The 27,518-nt window shown below is 37.9% G+C and overlaps 1 protein-coding gene and 1 long non-coding RNA gene across 2 annotated transcripts in view; both read right to left on the bottom strand.

Moving 5' to 3' along the window:
* CNTNAP2 (contactin associated protein 2) overlaps nt 1-27,518 on the bottom strand; it is a 1,228,588-nt gene that overhangs the window by 965,977 nt on the left and 235,093 nt on the right. The window lies entirely within an intron of this gene.
* LOC122212951 lies at nt 55-5,374 on the bottom strand. Its single transcript, XR_006199370.1, has 3 exons — nt 5,329-5,374; nt 3,400-3,482; nt 55-271 (listed from the first exon to the last, which is right to left on the bottom strand). It is a non-coding gene; the product is annotated as an uncharacterized LOC122212951 (long non-coding RNA).

Raw genomic sequence — 27,518 nt, 5'->3', positions numbered from 1 at the left:
TTCTCCATTGAGAGCCCTCGAAGGCTCCCCGCACTACTCAGAGTAAAGGTCAACATGTCTTTCAGCAGCTATCCCCTACCTGCCTCCATAGCACCCCTGCTGATAGGATCTTATCTCTTGCAATCCAATGACACTGGTTTCCATCCTCTTAGATCTTCAAGGCTGTCTTCCTGCCTCAAGGCTTTCGCGCTTATGGTTACTCCTGCCCAAACTGCTCTTCCTCCTGTACGTCCTCCTGGTGATTTTACTGGTCACCTCGGTGAAGCTGTTCCTGACAACTAGTTAAAACTGCACCTCCTACTTCTCAGCACTTTCCCTCCTCCCCCTCCTTTGTTCATCCCCTGCTAATAGACACAATAACTTGTTCAATTAATTGCACCCTCCCACTGAAATACAAGCTCACTGAGGGCAGGGATTTTTATTAGTATTGTTTTCTGTTGCATCCTCAACAGCTAGAATGATGGTAGGCCCTCAATAAATATGTGTTAACGTGTAAGCCTGGAATAAATTCTGGGTTAAGTATACCACAGTATCGCGAACTAGGAATGAACAGGACAGGGGAAGACTAGTTGATTGCCCTGCGGTAAGTGGGGAGTCCTCTGGAAGTCTCTGAAAGAGGCAACTTGTAAAGCTATATAACAGAATGGGAATACAGAGGGAGGCTGGAACGTCCACAACAATGGTCTTTAAAGTTCTTCTTTATTTCAATAGTACCTGCCAATGATAGGTTGAAATCAGAATAACTATGGACAGGACAAGGGAAATTCTGGTGACGTTTTTTCTGCTCTGTTTTCTTCTTGGCTCCCAATTCTCCTCACTGGGGTCCTACCACCACTACAATTCAGTGCCACATGCCCAGGCTTCATTTCCAAGCCCCGGACTGAAGCTATAACTCAAGTTCCAACTGGCAGGATGAAGTCATGATGTGGATGACTGTGGTAATATGTTCCCTAAACAAATCACTTTATTTTACTGAAGACAGATGAAGAATAAGGAAATGATCTCTGAGAGCAAGAAGTAGAAGGTTTTCACTGGGTCAACAAGGACCTTGATCAGAGCACAACAAAATCAACAGCAACCACAATTATTGAAGGTTTACTGGGACAGCTGTGTTATGTCTATTATTTCTAATCTTAGCAAGCACATTGCAAAGAAGGGATGATAATACTTTGCCAGATAAGGCTATTGAGGCTTTGAAAATGAACTCGCCCAAAGATATGAAAAGGCTAAGTGGTACTATTAGAATTCAAATCTCTGCTAGAAGGCTTGTATGTCCATTCTTCTGCACAAAGTATGGATGATTCCTCTCCCCCCCCCCCCCTTAATTCTTTGGGGTTGAAGAAAATCCAACACTGGAGTGCTAAGGGGAAGTAGATACAAACCAAAGAAAGCAAATCCTAATACTGTTTGATTTTAAAGCTGATCATATATTGAAGCCAATTAGTATGTTCTTAAGTTTTAGATAATGATACTAATCACAGTGATAGAAAGTGGCATGGGAAGTAGATCATTCCAGCAGTACCTATCAATCTTTCGCTACACTGAGAGAGATCAAACTAGCAAAGGGTCCTTTAAACATAATTAAAAACAAGAATCAAATTGTTGGGTGGGGTAACATTTATTTCCACACCAAGGAAAACAAAACTCATTTTCACTGTGTATTTTGTTAATTCCTAGCACATGCTGAGCTAGTGAGATAATATTTTAGCAAAACAAGTAACGATGTTAAAATATTTAGAGCCGCAAAGAGGGCACCAAAGACAAACAAAACAACGACAACAAAAAACATTACCACTCAGTTACAAGATGGTGCATTTGGAAAATTCTCTACGTTCACACTGCCACTGAAAATTGAATTTGTAATCGACAGTGGTACTTTGCAGTGAACAATATGGCACCATATTTATTTCTGTAATTATTTTAGAACTTTTAAATTGTGGCTTCTCTTAGGCCTCAGGACATGGTAAACACAGCCAAGATTATTGAGGGTTCATTGTCTGAGATGTTTTACTTAACTCTAAGTAACTTAATTCGAGTCAATAAATCTCAATGAAGATATATCAAATAGCCTACCCTGTGCTTGCAACATACTAGGCAATGGTGGGATATTAAAAATCGTGTGAGAGAGAGTTGTCTCCACATTTAAAATCCTGCACTGACAAAGGCATTAGAGAACTCAGCAAGAGGAACCAGACAATAAGCCTTATTCACTCAAAAAATTAAAAACAAAAAAAACCCCGACATTAAAAAGGAGCACTTAATGCAGTATGAATATATTTGGCATATAGTCCTTTATCTCATGGCCAATATGTTTAATTGTAGATATGTCACTTGTTGCATGTGTGTGTGCATATGTATTTATGAATCTGCATACATATTTCGAAAAACACTGTGATGTTTATAAAGTTATGCAAGTATAAAATCCTTAATTCTGACTTCACCTGTTCTGTACTTTCTAGAAATATTAAGGAGTCCTTTCTAATAAAAAAAAAAACCCTAAAAACTGAATATTTCTTAACACTATAACCCTTAATTTGGTTTCCTGGAAAAAATGAAAGTTATCGAATCTAACAATTACTGTTGGATTCATGAATGAAGAAAGAATAACACTGCTATATTAAAATACTGCCCGTAAGTCAGCAAACTTTTTCTGTAAAGGATGATAGTATTTTAGGCTTTGCAGTCATACTCAAGTCTGGCGTGTGTTTCAATAAAACTTTATCTGTGGATACTGAAATTGGAATTTCATGTAGTTTCCATGTGTCACAAAATATTTCTTTTCCCCCCAATCATTTATACATGTAAGACCACACGTTAAAAATGGTATCTAAAAGCAAGTGGCTGTTTTCCTGATCCCAATCCAAAATAGCTCTCATGTTTGTATACCTGAAAACTATTCCTCAGGGATATACTAACCACAGCTGATCACTCAATGCTTCTATGCCAAACACTGTTCAATATACTTACTAGTCTATATAAACATGTTTAATCTTCAAGTTGACCCTGTAAGTTAGGAATGTTATTTTCTCCATTTTACAAAGAAAGAAACCAAGACAGAGAGGTTGAATACCTTGCTCAGTGTCACATGTCTATTAAAGGACAGAGCTGGGATTAAGCCTGGGGTCTGTTCTCTTAGCCACTACTCTACGCCACCAATTGTGTGACAATGTGCTAGGTTCCCAGCTACAGAACAGAAGATGGTGACATATTTAAGCTCCTTTAAATTCATAAGAATGATATTTTTATCTGAACGGGTAGAGGTAAATGCAAATTGTTCAAAGTTAAATGTTTAAGTTTTTTGGCAATTAGAGTATCTGAGACAGGTGATATATAGAGTTTAAAGGAAAGAGAACATTGGTGACAATGTATACTGCTGATTTCTGTCACAAAACTACTAACCTGTTTTCTCCTCGGGTTATGAAATTCTAAGCGCCTTGGAGATTTGACTCATTTAACATCCTGATGCCAGAGAAAACTTCCTCCTAAAAACGGATTAGGAAATTAAATACCTATTCTAGCGTGAGTCATCTCTTAAGAGTCACATTCTGTTTTGCCAGGTAAGAACTGTTACTGTTTAAGCACAGTCTGTTTTTAATTATTTGTTTTTGATGCAACATGAGGTTTTATAGACAGATAACCATATATAGGTCCATACAGCGTGTTTATCATAACTACCATAAAATGGCTAGATTTGTAATTTTCAAGCCCAAACCAAAAATGTACGTGGCTTAAGTTTGAATGCTCTGATTTAATCTCCCTTCATCTACGTCTTTCAGAGAGTCATGGGGAATGTAAGTGAAGCAATTCATAGTAATTTCTATATGGCCTTCACTACTAGACTTCTGCCTTTGCCTACACATTCTCTCCTCCCCTAAACCGAACTGATTAAAACTCTCCCTTGACCTTTAAATGCTCTTATTGATGTTGAAGTCAGAGAAAAGAGGGATAATAATTGAATTTTGAACAACAGCCAGTATGAAAATGTAGACTGGAGTTCTATCTGGATATGAAATTGAACAAATAATGGGCAATTTAAAAAATCATACACAAAGCAGAACTGACAAAAGGCAGAATAACTGAATAACATTAGCAGGGATAGAGTGACCTGGAAAAACTCCTGGAGACTTGCACTCCCTTTGCAGACTCCCAGAGTGAGTCCCCAGGGGTAAATAATTCCATTCCAATAAAACACTTTCTCTATCAGACAACTAAATATATGGTGTAATCATTCTGCAAAGGAGAGTAATATGCTCACATAATTTTTTTTTTAAAGAACTGATTGCTTGTTGAAGGTTTGCTCTCCCAACAATAGCCTGTGGCATCCGTCTTGATAATAGACCAGATAACAGATGGTATTTCTTGAAGGACAGATTCAAATTAAAGCACTATGTTCAGAGAAAAGCAAGTTTATTCCTGTATTATCATGGACACTGAGAAAACATTTTTGATTTTATGGTTTTTAAGTTAATGAGATCTCTAGTGTAGTCACCTGGTTAGTGGAAAAACCTAGCCATGAAAATTCTTTCTGCTTTTCCAACTATAGCATTTATTTTAAAGTAACTATAACCAGCATATAGCATAGTATCATTGGACAATGTAGTATTTTAGAGAGTTGATTGCTAACATGATATTAACCTAAAAATCTTTCAGAATCGTTCTCCAGGTTTTCTGCATGTTACCTTAACAAAGTTTCATTTTTCAAATGAGAGCTTCATTTAAAAAAATTTTTAATGTTTAGTTTTTGAGAGAGAGAAAGAGCATGAGAGTAGGGGAGAGTCAGAGAGAAAGGGAGACACAGAATCCAAAGCAGACTCCAGGCTCTGAACTGTCAGCCCAGAGGCTGACATGGGGCTCAAAGTCACAGAAGGAGAGATCGTAACCTGAGCCAAAGTCGGACACTTAATCGACTGAGCCACCCAGGTGCCCCAATGAGAGCTCCATTTCTAAAATGGGATTTTAGGACAGTGTCTACAATACTTAACTTTGCAGTTAGAAAACGTCATCACTACAAAGTTGGAATTGCTAGAATTATACACCATATGCTATAATACTGTAGGTTAATATTACTTTGCAAACTGATTTCTTTTTACAGTTAACATAGTGAATTTTTTTCAGGTCACTGAATCATGAAACATGATTTCTCATGCGTTGAAAAATACGGTATTTAACAGCTTCATAGAATCCCATCATTTGAATAATATTGGCATTTAGATTGTTGGCGTTTTGTTGTTGTTGTTACATCAAAATTTCTTACACAAGTATCCCACATAACAATGTGTTATAACCATAGTTGTAATACTTGAATTGTCACTACATCTAGGTTCTCACCTTTGTTAAAGAGCTGAAAGACAAACTGTGTTTCCTAGAACCCCTGACAACAGGTTTCCACATTAGATTGTATTATAACAATGAGACATTTGGGCAGAATTTAGAATGTAGAGAAAATAGGTCATTATTTCTCGTGTCTGCAGTGGACAGGTATCAACCCACTTCCTTGACGCAGGGAGCGAGATCATCTGTAGCCATTTTCTTGAACTCCCCAAACAGCCATTATTCTGACCTTTGTTCCCAGTCATTCCCAACAATTTTTTTTAATTTAATTTTTTATTTTTTAAAATCTACATCCGAATTAGTTAGCATATAGTGAAGCAATGATTTCAGGAGTAGATTCCTTAGTGCCCCTTACCCATTTAGCCCATCCCCCCCTCCCACAACCCCTCCAGCAACCCTCAGTTTGTTCTCCATATTTATGAGTCTCTTCTGTTTTGTCCCCCTCCCTGTTTTTATACGATTTTTGTTTCCCTTCCCTTATGTTCATTTGTTTTGTCTCTTAAAGTCCTCATATGAGTGAAGTCATATGATTTTTGTATTTCTCTGGCTGACTAATTTCACTTAGCATAATACCCTCCAGTGCCATCCATGTAGTTGCAAATGGCAAGATTTCATTCTTTTTGATTGCCGAGTAACACTCCATTGCGTGTGTGTGTATATATATACATATGTATATATATACACACACACGCCACATCTTCTTTATCCATTCATCCATCTATGGACATTTGGGCTCTTTCCATACTTTGGCTATTGTCGATAGTGCTGCTATAAACATGGGGGTGCGTGTGGCCCTTCGAAACAGCACACCTGTATCCCTTGGATAAATGCCTAGTAGTGCAGTTGCTGGGTTGTAGGGTAGTTCTATTTTTAGTTTTTTGAGGAACCTCCATACTGTTTTCCAGAGTGGCTGCACCAGCTTGCATTGCCACCAACGATGCAAAAGAGATCCTCTTTCTCTGCATCCTCGCCAACATCTGTTGTCGGCCCAACAATTTTGTAAATCTCTGATTCTTTGTATTGAATCTCACTCTGTTTAAGATATTTAAAGGGGTTTCTGGTCTTCTGTCAGATTCTTGACTAAAATAATCATAAATAAAGTAATCTGTGTTTTGTTTTGTTAGGATTGTTTTCATGGGATGCATTACAAAAATGACTGGGTCAAAGAGTATGGATGTTTCCAAGGTGTCTTTTAGAAAATGGAGTAAAGAATCTAAATTTAGCTTCCCTTTCACAGAAAAAAAAAAAAAAAAAACCTCTAGAATTATATATTGAATCATTACTTTCATCCCGTTTGTTTTAAAAGCAGTGCTTACGTATAGTTTTGGACTCTAAATTGTTCCGTTTTTGTTTCAATTCCCACTGGAATGTTTATTGCATATTTAAGTAGCTTTTAATGTATATTGATACAAATTCCTTTTTGTTTTTTCAGAATAATTCTGATAATCTTGATTATTGTTCTTCCAGATTAACTACCAAATCAATTTGGCTTCAAAAATCTTTTTGAATTTTTTATAATAATTAAACCTTATTTTATGGAAAGTTAAGAACTTTATACTATACACTTCTATGACACCACTTTTCTCATTAGTTTTTTTAAGCCATCTTTTATATCCTTTAGGAATACAAAGTCTCACCAATATATTCTCACATTTCCTATCTATTGCATTTATTCTCAGATCTAGTTTACCGTGTTGTGCTGTCATGAACAACCTTTGTTGCTTTTTTTTTTTAAAATAAGAATGTTTATTTTGAAAGAGAGAGAGCTCGCACACAAGCAAGTGGAGAGAGGGGCAGAGATGGGAGGGAGAGAAAGAATCCCAAGCAGGCTCCGCACTGTCAGTGCCTGACATGGGGCTCGATCCCACGACCCTGGGATCATGACTTGAGCCAAAATCAAGAGTTGGATGCTCAACTGACAGAGCAACCCAGGAGCCCCATCCCATTCTAACACACTTTACTGCATGCATTGTACTATATTTTTATTTCATCATCTCTTTCCCTGTATAAAATGAAAAAGCAAACCAAACAACATTTTTAAAAATTGACACTGTATCTATATCTTCAACTGTGACAGTGAAACTGACTTCGCGAGTTCTGCATTGATCTGTCCCCCCACACCCCATTTCTACAAATTGGGGGGGGGGGGTAGTGAGGTTTGCCAAGTTTATCTTCCATTAATTCCCGGAATAGTCTGTTGAGGATGTCAGAACATGCTACAATCTGATTCTTCTTCACCTGGGCCTGTGCACTGGGGAAGTTGTTTGTTTTTTTTTTTCTAACCATGATCTACAAGGGATGTGTTAAGGTCTCTTTAGACAGTGTGAAAGCAGAAACAAAGTTTAAATGTTTGAGGAATATCTTTTTTAAGAGAATTAAAAAAAACTGGTCTTAAAAGTTAAAAAAAAACAACTTTATCATATCATCGAGACCATTGTCTTGTTTAGTGCAGCTTTTATGTCTGTAAAATGCCAGAAACTAACAGAACTGGGCTAACTTATTTATGTGCTACACTGAGAGTGTGCATGCTAACGATGAAAGTCCTGTGAAGGAACCCAGAGAAGGCGTTCAAGAGTAAAGGCCCTGGCCCTAGAAACACAGGCCCATATCCTGGCTGAGGCCTGAAATCATATTAGCTTTGGGCTTTAATCTCTATTGAGCATAAACACCCCATCGGAGAATCAGGCTTTACGCCAGTGTTTGTCTATTTTTTTAAGCCCATCTTGCCTTTCCAATAGGTAAATATCAAAACACTAACGTAACCCTTAGCTGAGAATACTTCAATCATGTGATTGAAAGCATTTACACCATTCAGGATTTTTTAGAGCTTTATATTTCATTTATTTACAAAAAAACCCCACAAAAACCCTAAGAATTATTGCTCTTCCCCCTACATATGTGGAATTATTTTATTGGGTCTGCTTTATTGAATTTCCATCCTGGCCTTATACTCACAACGCCTAAGACCCTCCACATACACAGGGCATGGGACATACACCATGAGACTCTTGTGTTTCTGCGCTTCCTAAGAGCAGAGCACTGGCCACCTTTTGTTTTGGACTTTCTTTTCCAGACTGTAGAGTGAACAGCCTTGGAAGATACACAGGTGGTCATCTCCAGAGAGCAGTTCTTGCTGCCCTCTATAACCAAGATTATGTTGGGGCAAATGTTGGACAGGTTTGGTTGTAGTCCTTCATAAAGGATTGGGGTTTCCTAAACTGGGGCTCCTTTATGACACACACCCCACTGGGTGGAAAATTATCCCCTGGTCTTCATGGCACCACCCTGAGAAGTAAGGCGCAGGGAACCTTGCAGATGCTGACATTCTGGCCACAGCTGTTGCTGTGGGTACCAGTCCTTTGTCTCTGACCCAGAAGCCACGTTTTCTGCCAGCATCCATGTAACAGGGGCAAGCCAACTTGTTAGCTTGTAAGCAGAGTAGAGTCCCAGCCCCTTCATGGATCGTGGCCCTAATCTATCTGTAGATCCAGTCGTAAGATGCTTTCATTTAAATCTTATTTTTCTTCTTCTTGAGAACTCGTGCAACCAGGGTGAACAGGGGAAAAGAAGCAGGTGGTACAGAATACATGGGGCGCCAGAGGGTAAGAAACACAGGCACAAGTGGTGAGAAAGGGCTCTCGAGAGAGGGAAGTTGGTGGCTCCAAAAACAAACTCTGTGCGCTTCACGTTGTGCCCCGGGCCCATCCTGCTGTCAACCCACAGTCTTTTTAGCACCATTCTCCTGAGTGTGGTTGAGGCTGATTAACTCACTCCTCATACGCATAAGCCAGCCCTGTTAGCATTTGTTGGTACTAATTCTCACACAAATCCCCTCCTTCAAATTAAAAATGAGACAACCATCTGTAACTAATTCCACAATTCCTGGGATAATGAAACAGAATGTTTTTTTTAAAAAGAAAAGAAATTTGCAACTAATTTTCTGACTCCTCAAAAGTAGTCAGTTTTTCCTAGATCTTAGGATAATTTCTGCTCCCCTCAAGGAAGCATGCCGGTAAAGCTGTTACAAACTTCATGTCTCTAAAGAATTTCTGCATTCATCCCCAATCTCCAAGGAACTCATTTAGCTAGCAGTGGGGAAAAAACAAAAACAAAAACAAAACAAAACAAAATTCCTGAAAAAATAAAACAAAATAAAACCCTAAGTTTCAATCAAAACTTAGAAATGGCCCTAACTGAAGCAAAAGCCCATAATGTGCAAAATAATCCATTTAAAAATCAGCAGGAGATTGTTATGTGTTTGAATAATTTCTAAACCAGTTTGAAACATAGTATACTATTTTAAGGTTTCATAAGGTATTACCTGAAAATGAAAGTTTTACATTTCTTCATGTGTACCGTCAGAGCCGAATTTTTTTCCACGGGGCTTCATGGTGTGGAATTTTAATACTCTTAAGTACAGAGATTAATGGCCTTTATTTCTGTTTCTGTGAGGAAAACTTGAGTGGTCTTTGACCTTATCTCCTTGCACGATGCTAAAACTGTGATTAGGTAGCCAGAGTGTATCATTCCAGACAGTTGATCTTTCTAAATTCTGGCTCAGTTCTGGTTAACCCAGACCACCAATTTCTTTCTTCATTTCTTCATCTCAACTTAGAATCTTTCAAAACTGTATCATTGTGGTTTCTTATTACAATAAGGCCATTACAATGAATCTGAAGCATCTTTCCTTGATGAATAAGGATGCCTCACGGTCTTAAGTTTATATTTCATGTCACCAATTATCACTGGAAATTACCATAAAATGTGTTTAGTGTTGGTCTTGGGTGGCATCAGGGTCAGCTTCCATAATGTAAACTTACTTTTTGTTAATTAAACAACAAAACAGCAACAATGGTGAAATATACAAATTACAATTTGTTTCTTAAAAAAAAAAAAACCTCTATAAAGGATAATAGAAATCTATTACACTGGTATTATGGGTTAGCCACACTTTACATACACTTTGTTTAAGGTGGTGTTAAAGTACTTTTCATATTCTGATTTATGAATAGACTTTAACACAGATTTACATATAAATGTAAATAGATTATATAAAACATTTTATGAACAGGTTTAAAAAATTAAGGTTATCCATCTGTCTTTTAAATAATCATTAACTTTACAAAGTACTTTATAAGAAAAAAAGTATTTCATAGGAATAATGGTTTTTTAAAATATTAATGCATAAAATACGATATTTTCCAGTTTCCAAGGTAGCTTTTGCTTAAGCCTTTTAAAATAATAAAAGCCATCTTCAACATATTCAAGAAATTCAAACTTTAGAGCTCCAACTTTTTTTGTTTGACATTTTAAAGAAAAGAACAAAAGTAACTGAAGAATACAGGTGACCCTTAACATGAGTTTGAACTGCACAGGTTCATTTATACATGGGTATTTTTCAATAAATACAGTGAGTCCTGTCAATGCATTTTTTTCTTAAGATTTTCTTAACATTTTCTTTAATGTTACTGAAAAAAATATATAACATACAATATGCGTTAATTGATGGTGTATGTTATCAGTAAGGCTTCCCAGTCAACAGCAAGGATCAGTAGTTAAGTTTTGTGAGATTTTCAACTTAGTTTTCAACTAAGTTTTACGTGGATTTTCAACTAAGAAGGGGGTTGGTGCCCCTAACCTCTGCGTTGTTCAAGGACCAACTGTTCTGAATTACTTCAACAACTTCAGAAACCATATACTTCGTGAAATTATTTTAGAAACAAACATGCCAATATCAAAGTGAATATTCTGATGTTCTTAAACGTCATGCTTAAATGTTGAAAGAGGGAGGCAAAATACATGCTGTACAAAAATCACTTAATCACCCCAAATGTTCTTCTCCCCGTGGGGTATCATTCTGAGTCTTCTGAGGAAGACACTTCACGGGTTTGCAGGCGGCAGCTTAGGCGAAGGTGAAATGTTGCTTTCTCGGCTATTTCTTTCCTTGCCTCTCTGTCCACTAGTGGTACTGATAATGCGGAAGTCGCCCACGACGACCAACCATGAGATGAACAATGTGCTTTACGCTCCACGCAGTCCTTGAGCCTGGCAATGGCACTTTCCGGCGTCCTTTTAGCTCCATCTTCTCTACGTCATCCAGTAGTTGCTCTTTCACACCTGTTGCCTTCTGTAATTTGTGATGCTGCAGGAAAGAGACAGAGGAAACCAACTTCCCTTGTAGCTGTAGGGATGGCCAGTTCCAGATGGCCGATTCTCAAGTGGACTTGAGAGACCGTCCGGAGCGTGTAAGCAGGGTTGTTTTCCGTCGTGTTGAGGCAGGGGTCTGTATCTGCACTCCCCAGCCCAACAAGAGATTTGGACTGAAGGTTACATTGGATTTAAGGCAGCGTTCCTTCATCCTAAGGGTTCAAATGCTTCCTGTCCTACTAATTCATCCTCCAGAGAGGTCTGTGGCAAAGGTGGGAAGTCTTCGTTCTTGTTGTTTCCCTTACTGACGTCTAAAAACTAAGTATGACCCTGGAATTACTATTCCTAGCTGACTTGGGACTTTTGGCAAATTCTGTGCACATTTGCTCCGTGAGCCTGATGCTATCTGTAGAATTTCTCAGCACACTGAGTTGTTTTAATTTGAATTCCTAGCTGCCATTTAAGATAGAGGAGATTTAAAATTAGTGTATTAGTTGGTGTGGGGTGCCATAATGAAGTACCATAGACTGGGGGCTTAAACGACAAAAAATTATTTTCTCACAGTTCTTGAGGTGCAAAGTCTGAGATGAAGTTTGTCTGCTGGGTTGGCTCCCTCTGAGGTCCCTCCTCTTGGCTCGTAGATGGCCGGCCACCTTCTCCCTGTGTCTTCATGCGGTCTTCCCTCTATGTGCCTGTCTGTCCCAATCTTTCTTTGGAAGGACTCCAGTCTCACTGGATTGGGGCCAACCCATATGAGCTCATTTTAATTTAACTCCCTCTTTAACGATCCTACCTTGGAATACAGTCTCTGAGGTACTAGCGGTTAGGCAAGCTCAGCCTCCCTCCAGTGTGAATTCTGGGGTGACACAGTTTAGCCCATTACAATTAGAATTCAGATAGCTGGCTCTTAAAATGACAGACTACAGGGTGATCCTGGGCACTTGTCCCTTCCAGGTTTCAAATCCATTCCCTACCAGCAGCATGATCTTTACAAATCTCCTTATTTTGCTCACGATGATTCCCAGTCTCCCCCTGTGCCTTCTAGAGAGATCCCCACCTTGCCAGGGCATCAAGGTCCTTGGGGGCCTGCCTCTGCTCTTGCCTATTTCTCCATTCACCTCTCCCTCAGCCATACCAAACCGGAAACGTGCGGAGCAGGCCAAGCCTCATCAGGCCTTTCTCTCTGCACGTGCAGTTCCTTTGTTTCAAACGTCCTTTCCTGTGTTCTCTTCCTGTGGTGGTTCCCGGATGACTCTTGTTCCTCTGTCAACATTTTAATGTCACTGCCCCTGGCAGGACTCCCGTAAGTACCTTGCCCTGCGTTCATGCCCTGCACGGTCTCCACGCTCCCTCAGGACCCTGGGTGGCTCTAAGCCGTGGCTCTTACAGAAACTGACTGAAATGGTTCAGTTCTCTGTCTCTTCACTGGAATGAGAGTCCTTGAGGACTGTGTCTGTATGCTCTGTGACGCCAGTGCCCCCCCCCCCCCCCCAGAAAGCAGAGACTTCAAAACAATTTTTAAACTAATAAACACACAAATGAATGAATTCACCCAAAAGCTCTTCCCAGCAAGTAGCAGTAACAGCCTGTGCCACAGACTGAGACCTTGGTTTGAAATTCAGCTCACTGCCAACTTTAGCGATAGGAACTTGGAAAAGTTCCTTAGCAGCTTGAAACTTGAGTTCCTCGGTCTAAAAAAATAGAATGAAACGTACCTCACTGAGTTGTGCAAGGTTTCAAAGAGAAAAAAAAAAAAATACATGCGTAACCCTGTATATTTTGAGGAATGAAAACCTTACTCTCTCTTAATTGTCACACAGTGAAGAAGCCATGTCCTCAACTCAGGCTGCCCAGGTGCCCTCACGTCTCGGCACTTTTCCGAGATACGTGATGATACGTTGGTTAGGCTGAGAAAATCGCATCCTGTTGGCTAAGTATTACTTTACTTCTCTAGGCTGGTTCTGAGTCACAACGGGATGGGTCCATAACAGTCCAATAGAGCCAGAGAGGAGAACCCAGCACCCTGCACATCGCGAGCACATTTCCAGCTTCCGGTAGTAACTATTTGGCAGCACTGAGATCAATCCACACACGTTAATTCCTCAGAATGCAAAATGATGCTGATTAAAACCAGTGGGTTGACAATCAAATACAGTAACAGAAAAGGAGAGCGAGAACTCTGAGGAACTTGACAGTTAAGAGAAACGGAAGCCCAGGCCTGTGCTGTGTCTCCTTAAAAGATAGAATATACTAGAACTGTGGTTCTCAAGTGCTGGCCTGCTTCAGAAGCACCCGGAAGGGCTGGCTAAAACACAGATTTTGGGGCTCCACGCCAGGATTTCTGATTTGGTAGGTCTGTAGTGAGGACAGAGAATTTGTATTTCTGCCATGTTTCCAGGTGATGCTAAGGCTGGGGTTTGGGGCCACACCAAGCACTGCTGGATTAGAAGAAGAGGAAGATGAGGGGAAAGAGCATGTAATCAAATGTTGGGCCGGCTTTCTGTGACCTAGGAGAAAAGACACAAAGAGGAGGAGTACTCTTGATAAAGACTGGGGCCATGACTTCCTGGGAAACTAGAGGATTAGACACGTGGGGAATGAAAGCCGAGCTGGGATTCCACCAGAAGGTAGCCCCCAAGCAGGGGCACCTGGGTGGCTCAGTAGGTTAAGAGTCTGACTCTTGATTTCAGCTCAGGTCATCATCTCACAGTCCGTGAGATTTAGCCCTGCCACGGACTCTTGAGCTGACAGCCAGAGCCTGCTTGGGATTCTCTCTCAGCCCCTACCCGCCTTTCTCTCGGTCTCAAAATAAACTTAAAAAAATAAAATGTTATCAAGCAGGGAAATGTGCTGATTCTTCTGTGCTTTGGCCAGGTTAGAGAACTGTAGTTGAGATCAAAGTACTATTCAGTTCTATTTAGTTCTATTTTTTCTCCTTCAACATTTCCTTCTTAAGATACATATAAAACAACCTCAAATTGTGGGTTATTTGCAAATTACCACTTTTGTACGTTATAAGGCCTCCAACGACCTATCTCTGTTCCACCCCCCAAAATGCTGGCATATGTTCTCTTTAGCCCTAGCTTAGTAACAGGCAAGAGTGGGATCAGTTTTGCTTTTTAATCCACAGGGTCATATGTTATGGTGCTCTTGTTCACACTTTTCTACTGTTGCAGTGTTGTTTAGGTGGGGCTAAGAAATGTGTACGATTTGGCAAATTGTCAATTCCTGAAGGGTGTGGAGACACAGAGCTCTTTTGAGGTAGCTAGAAATCTAAAGGCAATAAAATAAAACAAAAGAAGGAACAAAACCCAGAGTGAACTGAATTGTCCTTTTCCTCTCCGTAAATAGTGTTTTTCACTGATATATAACCCCTAGGATATGAAATTACTGGAGTTCCTGCAGACCTAAGACATGACTGTCTCTTTGCACTAAAACTGTGCCTCTCCCCACAGTCCATCAGAGGAACAGTCCATGGCCTCCACTCCTGTGCTTCTGAGTTCAAGGATTCTGTGAACTAAGTCTTTCTTCCAAACCCATGGACTTGGCCTCTACATAGGGACGCCCCCTTTTTTTTAATTTCAGAATTTGGTATCAGTCCTATTCCGTCTTGTATAGTATTTAACTATACTTTTAATGCAAATTTTACGGAAACTGGTCTTTAGCTTTACTCTGTGAATTAAATATAGTTTGGGGCCTAATTTGGAAACACACTGTATTAGGAGTTGGGGGGGGCTGTCACTTTTTAGCTGCCTTTGGTTAGACACTTACCTTCTCTTCACTTGGGATTTTATCTGTAAAATCCAAGGGTCAAAAGATGACTTCCCAAGATACTTCAGCTCTCCCTGGGCCTCCCCCTTCCTCACTGTATGGTTCTAGAATGTTCAGAGTGAGTCATTTTATATTCCTTTTTTCCCTTCCTTTTTCTTTCTCATCTAGAGCACTACATCTGATAGGTATATCTAAATCTTCCCGGTTAGAGTCCTGATTTTTTTCTTCATCATTTGAATTTAGTCCTTAGAAACCATAATGGGCTAATACCAGAAAACTGATAATATTCAGCCCAAGTATTCTATCACAATCATTTTTCTGTCTTCTGAGATCAATTCAGTTACCATTTTTTCATATCTCTTTCACAGAGCACTTTATGTAAGTATAATGTTACAGTGAATTAAATCTGGCTAATAGTGACATAGTTTAATGTTTCATAAATTATTCAGTTTGCCAGCCAACTAAATGCTGTAAACTAGCTGACAAGGTGACGGGTACATCATTGCTTGTGGTGATATATACAAACCGATTATAATCAATTTTTTTCTTTAGGAATCATCATGAACGTGTATCAATACATTCAGCCCTCAAGCCAACACCACTGTGATGCCAATGTCACAGTCAGTGCTCACTGCTATGGAAATGATAGGCAGACAATACGTGATAGTGACCTGAAGAACAATGGGTAAAAATTTCCTACTTGGACATTCTTATAATCTGAATATTGTAATATACCCTATTCACACAGAGACTTTCTACTTTGTAACAAAGCTCAAGTAATACAAGATAGAAAGCCATTATTAAAGACATTCCTATTTTGTCTTATGAGCACCATCAAGAAAACACATTTTGATATTTGATGCTTGTACGGCAGCTCCCCAGGACTTATCCTAGACCACTTAAAGGAAGTAATTATGTAAGAAATGACTCCTTTAAATCGTTCTATACCATAATAAAACTAGGAAGACCCATCCTCCTCTTTCTTGAACCATAATGAATGGTCAAAATGAAAACGTTCTTTTTGTCTCTGGAACGCTGAAAGAGATTCACAGAACTCTGAATGTGACAGATAATATATCAGACAATGGACTGAATACTTTGGGGATACAGATACTTCTGGGAGTCTGTACAATTCAGTGAGTGGTACAATTTGAACAAAGACGGGAAGCTGCAGAGTAGCAAGAAAATTTAAAATTTTGTCTAGTTGTCTACACTATTTCTAAAAACGATTCATCAACTTTTAAATATTTTTCCAATTGATATTAATAAATATGTACATACAGATCTGTGTGCCTTTCTACCCAGAGATGTATACAGAGTTGTATTTTATTTAAATATAAAGTCTGCATTATTGTCAGTGGAAATCACCGAGATTTAGTTGTGTGGTAGCTAGTTTTGCTGCTATGCAGACTTTTGAAGGCTAAATGTTACCCTTACTTGCACACTGTTATCAGTGTTATAGGCTTTATGCGTGCGATTTTGAATGTAATGTTCCGTACGGAATTTTCTGTGCTGTTTCTATAGATGGACTAGAAATATGGAGTATTATTATGTTCTTTGTCCTGTGCATGCAGTGGGGAAAGAAGTGGAGCATAATATTAGTGCTTTCTTGTTAATATTATTTACTCTTGTATCAGGAAAATATCAAGTATGTTGTTGTTGTTTTACCTCCTGGTGGAAGAGATAAAACTTTGTGCTTTAGCCTTTTCTATTTATTTCATTGTTTTTATTTGCTTAGGAGAGAAATTTCACCTAAAGTATCTGTCAGAAATGCCAAATTCATTGTGATATTAAAAGGAAAAATGGTTAAGTACCTCACAAGTTGTCAAGTATTCTATGCTCCTTCTGCAAAGCCGTGGGGCACGCAGCTCAAATGAGGTCACTTGAGGATCTATAGAAAGTGTTATGTAACCATTGTGGAATCCTGGGACCCCTGTCGTTGGCAAAACAAAGCTTGGGGTAATTTTTGTGATGTTATCCTCTTGAAAAGAAGCATTTATTAATGCAATTTTAAAAGCAATGCTTTCTAAAATTATTATCCACACTTTTCCAAATTTCGAGTTACTTTTTAACTCTTGTCAAGCATAGCAAACTCTTCGGGTCCATTCCCATGACCCAAACCCTACAACCTATTTCAGCTGCTTTTTTGCTTAGGATTACCTAATTTCATGTGAGTTCCATGGACTTCCTTCTCTATTTTAAAATATCTGGACAGCCTGACCTTCCCTTTTCCCTGTTACGTTCTAGTCTGAGAAACAACTGAAACAAAACAAAGCAAAATCTTCCACTATGAGCTTCAGTCTTTATGTCATCTAAGATTTTAGATTTACAGAAGCACAATCTGTTACATTATCTCTGGGAGAAGAGAGGATAATTCATCCCATAATTCTTGTTAGCTACTTGGAACTAGTAAATTTCATAGCTCTCCCTCTCCTATCACTATCCTCTCCTTCCTATTATCTGCTGAATAATATAATACATATTGTAAATTGTAGCAAAATCTCCTCCTTGCCAGGCCCCAAATGTCTGACCTGCTGTAGTTTTCTTGACTGTCCTCATTTCCTTTTAGACCTGTATCCTGCCCCAGGTCCTGCCCAACCCTGCTAACACACATCTATAAACCCCTGAGTCCTTGCCTCTGGGAGGGCTTTACTAAGGTCACACTCCCTGAAATTCTCAATATTTTCCTTGGAGCATTTACCTTCACTCAAAGCCTTAAGTGAATGAAACTGGACTTTCTCAAACAGTACTACACTATTTTCCTCAAAATCCTTCTGAATGAAAGGTTTTCTAGCACCCTCTCCCCCACATCAACTTTTTCATTAGCCCATGTCAGGAAGAGGGGGCCAACTTGTCACTTAATACAGCTCTGTTCCTATAAGCATTCTGCTCCGTCGTTTCAACTCCCAAAGACCTTTTTTCAGTCCTTTCTTGAGAGTCCATTTATGTGGCCATACCTCAAACCTTCCCATTTAAAAAAAGAAAGGCACACACAAATATCAACCACCGATGAAATCAACACTTCTGAAATCTTTAAGTTAGGATTTCATACTTTAAACATTCTCAACGGCAGCTTTTGGGCGTCCTGAATCCCGTGGCCTCTTGCTGACCTGCCCAGTCAGTATTTGCTCCTGACCTGGCTTACACAACCTGATATACCACTGAAATGATACACTTGCTAGGACAATAGATTCCCTCTTCTTTTAGATCTTCTGTTGCACATGCCATGCCAGTCTCTAAGCCAGAGAAAATGGTACCAGCCATTCTGTATTTTATCCACTGCTACTCTAATTCTCAACGTACGGGGGCACAAATGATGACTGACTCCATTACAAACTGATATCGTACAACCTCAACTGGGACCACAATCCTTGCCCTTCACTGCTGTTCACCCCTACTTAACTCTCTAGTATAGTTTCCATGCTGTGCTATTCAATTTTATTTACGAAGATCAACTAATTACTCTTTTCAAGTTGAATTGGAGGGGAAAGAAAGTCAAGGCTTTCCCAAAATACATGATTTGTTTCTCATTTTATCAGTTTTTTTTCTTTTTAATGCAAGATGTATAGGAAAGAAAAGTAATCTTCATATTCTTTTGTAACTTTTTCCAGTTTTACTGAGATGCAATTGACATACAGCACTTTGTAAGTTTAAGGTGTACGGTATAATGATGGGACTTGCATATATTGTGAGATGATCACTACAAAAATTTAGTTAGTATCCATCATCTTACATAGATACAAAAAAGAATGTATTTTTTCCTTATAATTAGAACTTTTAGGATTTAGTTGGAACATTTCTTATATACCGTTCAGCAGTGTTAACTATAGCCATTGTGTTGTTTATTATACCTCTAGTATTTATTTATCTTGTAATTAAAGCATGTACTTTTGACCATCTTTATCCAGTTCTCTCTCCCTCTACCCTTGTGTCTGGTAGGCACAAATACAATCTCTCTTCCTATGAGTTTGCTGTTGTTTATTTTGTTCTTAGATTCTGCATATAATTGAGATCATATAGTATTTATCTTTTTCTGTCTGATTTATTTAGCATAATGCTCTCAAGTTTCATTTATGTTGTCACAATGGAAGGATTTCTTCCTTTTTTATGGCTGAATAATATCCCTGTGTGTGTGTGTGTGTGTGTGTGTGTGTGTGTGTGTGTGTGTGTATGCCACATTTCCATTCATCTTTTGGGGGACACTTAGGTTATTTCCATGTCTTTGCTATTGTAAATAATGTTGCTATGAACATGGGGGAAAGAGCAGACAACTCTTCAGTGTAATGTTTTCATTTTCTTTAGATAGATTCACAGAAGTGGAATTTCTGGATAACATGGTACTTCTATTTTTAATTTTTTGAGGAACCTCCATATAGTTTTTGTAGTGGCTGCACCAGTTTAGAATCACACCAACAGTACCCAAGAGTTGCTTTGTTTCCACAACTTTGCCAGAATTCTTTATCTCTTTTCTTTCTTTCTTTGTTTCTTTCTTTCTCTTTTTCTTTTCTTTTTCTTTTCTTTCTTTCTTTTCTTTCTTTTCTTTTCTTTCTTTCTTGTTCTTTCTTTTCTTTTTTCTTTTCTTTTCCTTCCTTCCTTTTTCTTTCTTTCTCTTTCTTTCTTTCTTTCTTTCTTTCTTTCTTTCTTTCTTTCTTTCTTTCTTTCTTTCTTTTTTTAATGTTTATTTATTTTGAGAGGGGAGGGAGCGGCCGAGGAAAAGGGAGAATGAGAATCCACCCTGTCAGTGCAGAGCCTGATGTGGGTTTTAATCTCATGAACCATGAGACCATGACCTGAGCTGAAACCAAGAGTCAGATGCTTATCCAACTGAGCCACCCAGGCGCCCTATCTCTTTTCTTTTCAATGCCAGATATTCTAACACGTATGAAGTGATATCTCCTTGTGGTTTTGATTTGCATTTCCCTAATAATTAGTGATATTGAGCATCTTTTCATGTACCTATTGGCTATTTGTATATTTTCTTTGGAAAAATGTCTTCTCCGGTCCTGTACCCAATTTTAATTAGATGATAGGTTTTTTGTTTTTGCTTTTAAATTGTGTAAGTTCTTGAATTTAGATATTAACCCCTTATCATATATATGATTTGCAAATATTTTTTTTCTCATTCTGTAGTTAAGCAATTTTCATTTTGTTGATTGTTTCTTTTTCTGTGCACTAGCTTTCCAGTTTGACGCCATCCTACTTGTTCATATTTGATGTTGTTGCTTGTGCTTTAGGTGTCGCATCCAAAAAATCATTTCACGTCAAGAAGCTTTCTTCCTATGTTGCCTTCCATGAGTTTTCTGGTCTTAAATTTAAGTCTTTAAGCCATTTCAAGTTAATTCTTGAGAGTGGTGTAAGACAGAGGTCTAGTTTCATTCTTTTACATGTGAATATCCAATTTTTTCAGCGCCATTTATTGAACGAACTGTCTTGTCTCCATTGAGTATTTTTGGCTCCTTTGTCAAATATCACGTAACTATCCATACGTGGGTCTTTTTTTCTGGGCTCTCCTTTCTGTTCTATTGGACTATGTGTGGTTTTATGCCAGTACCATACTGGTTTGATGATTACAGCTTTATAACATAGTTTGAAATCACAAAGTGTGATGTTTCTACTACTACTCCTTTCTCAGAACCGCTTTGGCCATTTGAGGTCTTTTGTGGTTCCATATATATTTTAGGAAGTTTTTTTTCTACTTCTCTAAAAAAAAAGGCCATTGGATTCTTGATAGGCATTGCACTGAATTTATAGATGGCTTTGGGTAGTACGGTCCTTTTAACAATGTTAATTTTTCCAATTCCTGAACTCGGGATACCTTTCTCTTTATTTGTATCTTCTTTATCACATTTTTTGTAGTCTTCAGTTTTCTGAGATCTTTGACCTCCTCAGTTAAATTTATTTTCAAGTATTTTATTGTTTTTGATGCTTTGTAAACTGAATTGTTTTCGTTACTTCCTTTTCATATAATTCGCTGTTACTATAAAGGGATGCTACTGATTTTTATATGTCAATTTTATATCCTGCCTCCACTGAATTTGTGGATTAGACCTGAGAGTGTTTTGGTGGAATCTTTAGGATTTTCTGTATACAAAACCATCTCATCCACAAATGGAAACAATTTTACTTCTTCCTTTCCAATTTTAATGTCTTTTGTTTACTTTTCTTGCTTGATTGCTCTTGCTATGATGTTAAGTACTGCATTGAATAGGAGTGGTAAGGGTTGGCACCTTTGTCTTGTCCCTGATCCAACAGGAAAGGCTTTCAAACTTTCAAAGCACTGAGTGTGATGTTAGCTGTGGGCTTATCGTATGACCTTTATTATGTTGAGGTGTGTGTTCCTTCTGTACCCATTTAAGGGGTTGAATTTTTTACTGTTGTTGTTGTTTTATTTTAATCATGAATAGATACTGAATTTTGTCAAATGCTTTTTCTGTGACTATTGAAATGATCATAGAAATTTTTTCTTTCATTCTATTAATGTGATGTATCCAAATGATTTTTTTAAACCATCCTTGAATCCCAGGGATAAATCCTATTTAATCATAACAAAGGATCTTTTTTAATGTACTACTGAATTCAGTTGGCTAATATTTTATTGAGGATTTTTTCATTTATATTCATCAGGGATACTGGCCAGTATCTTCTGTATCTTTTCTAGTTTTGGTATTATGGCCTCATAAAATGAGTTTGGGAGTGTTCCTTCCTCTTTGATATTTTGAAAGAGTTTGAGAAACACTGCCACTACTTCTTTAAATTTTGGTAAAATTCACCAGTGAAGACATCTGGTCCTGGATTTTTCTGTGTTGGGAGATTTTTGATTACTGATTCAATCTCCTTAGTAGTAATTGGTCTGCTCCAATTTTCTACTTCTTTTTGACATTGTCTTGATAGGGTGTAAGTTTCTAAGAAGTTTTCTAATTTTTCTAGGTTGTCTGATTTGTTCATGTATAGTTGTTCCTAGTAGGCTCTTCTGATCCATTGTGTTTTTGTGGTATCAGTTTTAATGTCTCCTTTTTCATTTATACTTTTGTTGATTTGAATCCTCTCTTTTTCTTGGTTATTCTAATTAAAGGTTTTTATCTTTTCCAAAAAAAAAAAAAAAAAAAAAAAACCTCCTAGTTTGGTTAATGTTTTCTATTGTTTCCTTGTTTTCTATTTCTGCTCCTATATTTATTTCCTACCTGCTACTAACATCAGACTTAGTTTGTTATTTTTCTTAACGTGTGTAGAGTTTTCCTGTTCCTTAATGTAGGTATTTCTTGCTGTGAATTTCCCTCTTTAACAGCTTTTACTGTATCCCAAAAATTTTGGTATGTTGTGTTTCCACTTTCATTTGTCTCAAGATACTTTTTATTTCTCTTTTAATTTCATCTTTGATTCTTTGGTTGTCCAGGCCATATTCCATTTAGAATGCAAACGATGCTAAACAAGTTGGCTTTAGATATTTTCTTATTCAATTCTTATTACTAAGTATTGCAATACAGACACCTCCATTTTTGTAAATAAAAAAAAACAGTCTAAATAAGGGTAATAATTTGTCCAAGGAAACCATCTTGGTGAGAGAATCCCTGGTCAATACGTTCTGTGAAAATATTTTCTGCACCAGCCCTCTTCCCCCACTTCCTCCCTCAACACAAACCACAAGTCCTGAAAGAGTTGTAAATTATTGGCATTTAGCACAAAACCAAAACAGAACAAAAAACTCCTGATTATACTCGGATTAAAGCATAGTAGTTTGATTTTGTCTTGTTATATAAGTGTGTTCATGGCTTTAACAATATCATTTAAAAGGATTTGTGGGCCACTTGAACTTAAAAAGTCAAGTTCTGAAGTCTTATTTCCTTTAATGTATCTGGGCAGCCAAGCCCAACTGCCAGACCGAATTTAGTAAGAGCCAAGACTAAAACAATGTGGCTCCACAAAGGGGAAGGAACAAGACGGCCCCATAGCAACAGAATAGGCCTCCGGTCTCTGCAGCTGATGTTGTATCTGATGAAACCTACTAGGGGACAGTCTTCTTGTGAACTCAAAAAGGACTCAGGTTTTGTTGAGGACTCTTAGACTATAGCATTGACTCCATCTATCCCTCCCGTCTTCAGTCTCAAGCTGGTCTGTTATTCCTGGAAGAGTGGGAAACTGTAACCCTGCCAGCCTTCCTTGGTCTGAGATCTTCCCTTTAATTCCTCACTAGGTCTTTGGAGGCCTGGAGGCCGCAATGATGTTTCCTTATACATTTTTTTCACACCTGGTGAGCCCGCATCTGTAGGAAGCTTCTCATTGACCTAGCAGGTCAGTAGAAAAGTCGTGGAATATAGCTGTTTTATTCTAAAACCCACATTATTTTGTTAGATTGCTTTACGGGGGAGAAATGATCACACTGTGCTTTTGTAAATCTGCACAAAACCTACATTCCCTCCCTAACAACTGCAGTCTATCCTTCCTTTTCCCCTGTTCCTGCTGCACCCAATGTCACACACGGCTCTCATATTCTCCAGGTGCTGCTTTCTCTTCATGTCTTTACACGGATGGCTTTCAGGGGCTGAAGCACCTTTTCCACCTTCTAACCGCCTTTTGATGCTCAGTTCAAATGTCACTATTTCTGTGAATTCTTCCACCCTGCGTGTTCTCCTTTCAATTTCCCATGGTAGTTCACACACAACACCTTGCGCTCCATACCGGAGTAGGGGTCTGCGACTATAGCCTTCCTCTGTGAAGGACCAGGATAGGGAGAAGGCAGACAATAAATAAAGGAAGGGCTCCGAAGCTACAAAGTAGTGGCCCGAGCCCAGCTCTTCCACTCCCCACCCCCCCACCCAACAACTGTTTCTTGGTCTAAATCTCAGCTTTCTCACCTTTAAAGTTAGGGCAACAATAACTACCTCAAAAGTTCGTTGCAAAGTAAATGAGATAATTTACGTACACGTAGACTAGAAAAGATCTTCCACACCATTAAAAACAATGTTATCACATAATATCAGAAACACAAAAGAATGTATGTAATGTGCAGGTTATAAGGCACATCACATAAGCCCCTTTGAATGTATTACTTAACATAACTCAAATATTATCACTAAGATTGGTGTGTCTCCTTCCCTTCCCATCCCCTCTCACCTCAAATCAAAAACTATTCTAAAATGTCTTCTTTTCCTTCCCTTTCCTTTTAAAACAGTTTCAACAACAAATACTGTTCATATGGAAAAGACTATTTTATATTTACCCATATAAATCTGTAGCTTGTAAGTTTGTAGCTTTGGTCAATGCGGTGTTACTTCTGGATAACATTTCATTATTGTGCTTATTCCACAGTTTGGCACACTGCATTTGCATAATAATTTAAATATTTGGATCCAAAGGTTTACTATTGTGAAGTGTTATTGAAGTGTATCTTACATATAACATTATGCAAATTTAAGGTGTACAAGATGTTAATTTGGTACATTTATATGTTGTAATGTGTTTGCCATTGTACAGATAATTAGTACTTCTGTCATGCTACATAATGATCCCTTCTTTTTAGTGGTTAGAATCATTAGGTTCTAGTCTCTCAGCAAGTTTAATGAATTACAATACAGTATTGTTGTTTATATTCACTATACTAAGCAACAGATCTCTAGGGCTTAATTACTACTCATTATAAGGATACAGGTTGTATCCTTAAACAACATTTGTCCTATCCCTTTAATCCCTATGTTCTGGTTACTATTTTGTTTTTTTTACAAATTTGGGTTTGTTTTTTTTTTTTTAGGTTCCACATAGATCCTCCAATACTTTTTTCTTTTTTTTGAGTTATCTCATTTAGCATAATACTGAACAGTGTTAATATTAACACTTTGTATGGGTTTTCTATTCCCCTGTGCAAGAATTTCTCTAGCATACATAGCTAAAGTGGAATAGCTGATTTGTAGATTGGAGCATGTTCAACTTTACCAGGTAATGTCAAATCTATATCGAAAGATGTTATGTCTATGACTGAATATAGTAGTACTCTAAACTGGCCTTTTGAAAGAACTTGCTTTTGTGTTTTGTTTTTTTTTTTTATCGTCTTACATAATTCATGTCTCCTCTTACCTTATTTACTACTTTCTACTTACAAAGGATTTATTTTATTGCTCTGATCCTTCTTTTTTATGTCTTTTTTTGGTTTTGTGGGGTTTTTTGTATTTTTTGAAAAGCTAATTTCTTTTTTTTTAATTCATGTATAATTAATGCACAGTGTTATATTAATTTCAGGCACACAATACAGTAATTCAACAATTCTATACATTTCTCAGTGCTCATCAAAATGTATTCTTGGGGCACCTGGGTGGCTCAGCTGGTTAAGCATCCAACTCTTGATTTCAGCTCAGGTCATGATCTTACAGTTCTTGAGTTCAAGACCCACATTAGGCTCCACACTGATAGCATGGAGCCTGCTTGAGAATCTCTCTCTCTCTCTCTCTCTCTCTCTCTCTCTCTCCCTCCCTCCCTCCCTCCCTCCCTCCCTCCCTCTTTCTCTCTGCCCTTCCCTCATTAGTGTGCTTTCTCTCTCAAAATAAACTTTTTTAAAAAAGTAAGTATAGTCTTAATACCCTTCACCAATGTCATCCATTCTCTACTCACCTCTCCTCTGGCATCCACCAGTTCTCTATATTTAAGAGTCTGCATTTTTGTCTTTTTTTATTTGTTCATTTTTTTTGTTTGTTAAATTCCACATGTGAGTGAAATCACATGTTATTGTCTTCCTTAATTAACTTACTTCACTTAACATTATATCCTCTAGGTCCATCTACGTTATTGCAAATGGCAAGACTTCATTCCTTTTTATAACTGAGTAATAATTCACTGGGTGTGTGTGTGTGTGTGTGTGTGTGTGTGTGTGTGTGTGTGTGTGTATGTGTGTACACACTTCTTCATTCATTTACTGATTGACACTTGGGCTGCTTCCATATCTTGGCTATTACATATGAGGCTGAAATAAACATAGGGTTGCATATATCTTTTCAAATTGGTGTTTTTGTTTTCTTTGGGTAAATGCCCAGTAGTGGAATTATGGGATCATATGATATTTGTTTTTATTCTGAGGAACCTCCATACTCTTTTCCACAGTTGGCATTCCCTGCAACAGTGCACAAAAGTTCCTTTTTCTCCACATCCTTGCCAACGCTTGTTATTTCTTGTGTTTTTTATTTCAACCATTCTGACTATGTAAAGAGCTCACTGTGGTTTTAATTTAAATTTCCCTCATGATGAGGGATGTTGAACATCTTTTCATGTGTCTGCTGGCCATCTGTATGTACTCTTTGGAAAAATGCCATTCAAGTCTCCTGCCCATTTTTAGTTAGATTACTTGTGAGTTTGTTTATTTGTGTTTGTGTTGAATTGTATAAACTCTTTATACATTTTGGACATTAACCACTTATCAGATCTATCATCTGCAAATATCTTCTCTTTTTGGTAGGCTGCCTTTAGATTTTGTTGATGGTTCCTTTTGCTGTGCAAAAGCTTTTAATTTTGGTGTAGTCTCAACAGTTTAATTTTGCTTTTGTCCCCTATGCCAGAGAAGACATACCCAGAAAAATGTTTCTGCAGCCACCATCACAGAAACTATTGCCCATGTTTTTGTCTAGGAATTTTATGGTTTGAGATGGCATATTTAGGTCTTTAATCCATTTTGAGTTTATGTTTTGTATGGTGAAAGAAAGTGGTCCAGTTTCATTCTTTTGCATGTAGCTGTCCAGTTTTCCCAGCAAAATTTGTCGATGAGACTGGCTTTCCCCATTGTATATTCTTACTTCCTTTGTTGTAGATCAATTGACCATATGATCATGGGTTTATTTCTGGACTGTCACTTATGCTCTGTTGATCTATGTGTCTATTTTTGTGCCACTATCATGTTCTGTGGCACTACAGGGTGCCAATATTTGTTTTGATTTCTACATCCTTGTAGTATATCTTCCAATCTGGGAATGTGATGCCACTATCTTTGTTCATGTTTTTCAAGATTGCTCTATTTTGGGGTCTTTGGTTCCATGCAAATTTTAGGGTTAATCTAGTTATGTGAAAAATGTTGTTGGTATTATGATAGGGATTGCATTAAATCTGTAGATTGCTTTGACAGCATGAACATCTTAACAATTCTGCCAATCTATGAGCATGGAGTATCTTTCTATTTGTGTTATCTTCCATTTCTTTCATCAGTGTGTTACAGTTTTCAGAGGAAAGGACTTTGACTGCTTGGATAAGTTTATTCCTAGGTATTCTTTTTGGTGCATTTGTAATTGGGATTGTTT

This window comes from Panthera leo, chromosome A2 (assembly GCF_018350215.1).
Source record: "Panthera leo isolate Ple1 chromosome A2, P.leo_Ple1_pat1.1, whole genome shotgun sequence".
Taxonomy (NCBI): domain Eukaryota; kingdom Metazoa; phylum Chordata; class Mammalia; order Carnivora; family Felidae; genus Panthera; species Panthera leo.
Note: the sequence above shows the minus strand (reverse complement) of the source record. Positions and strands in the feature narration are given on the sequence as shown.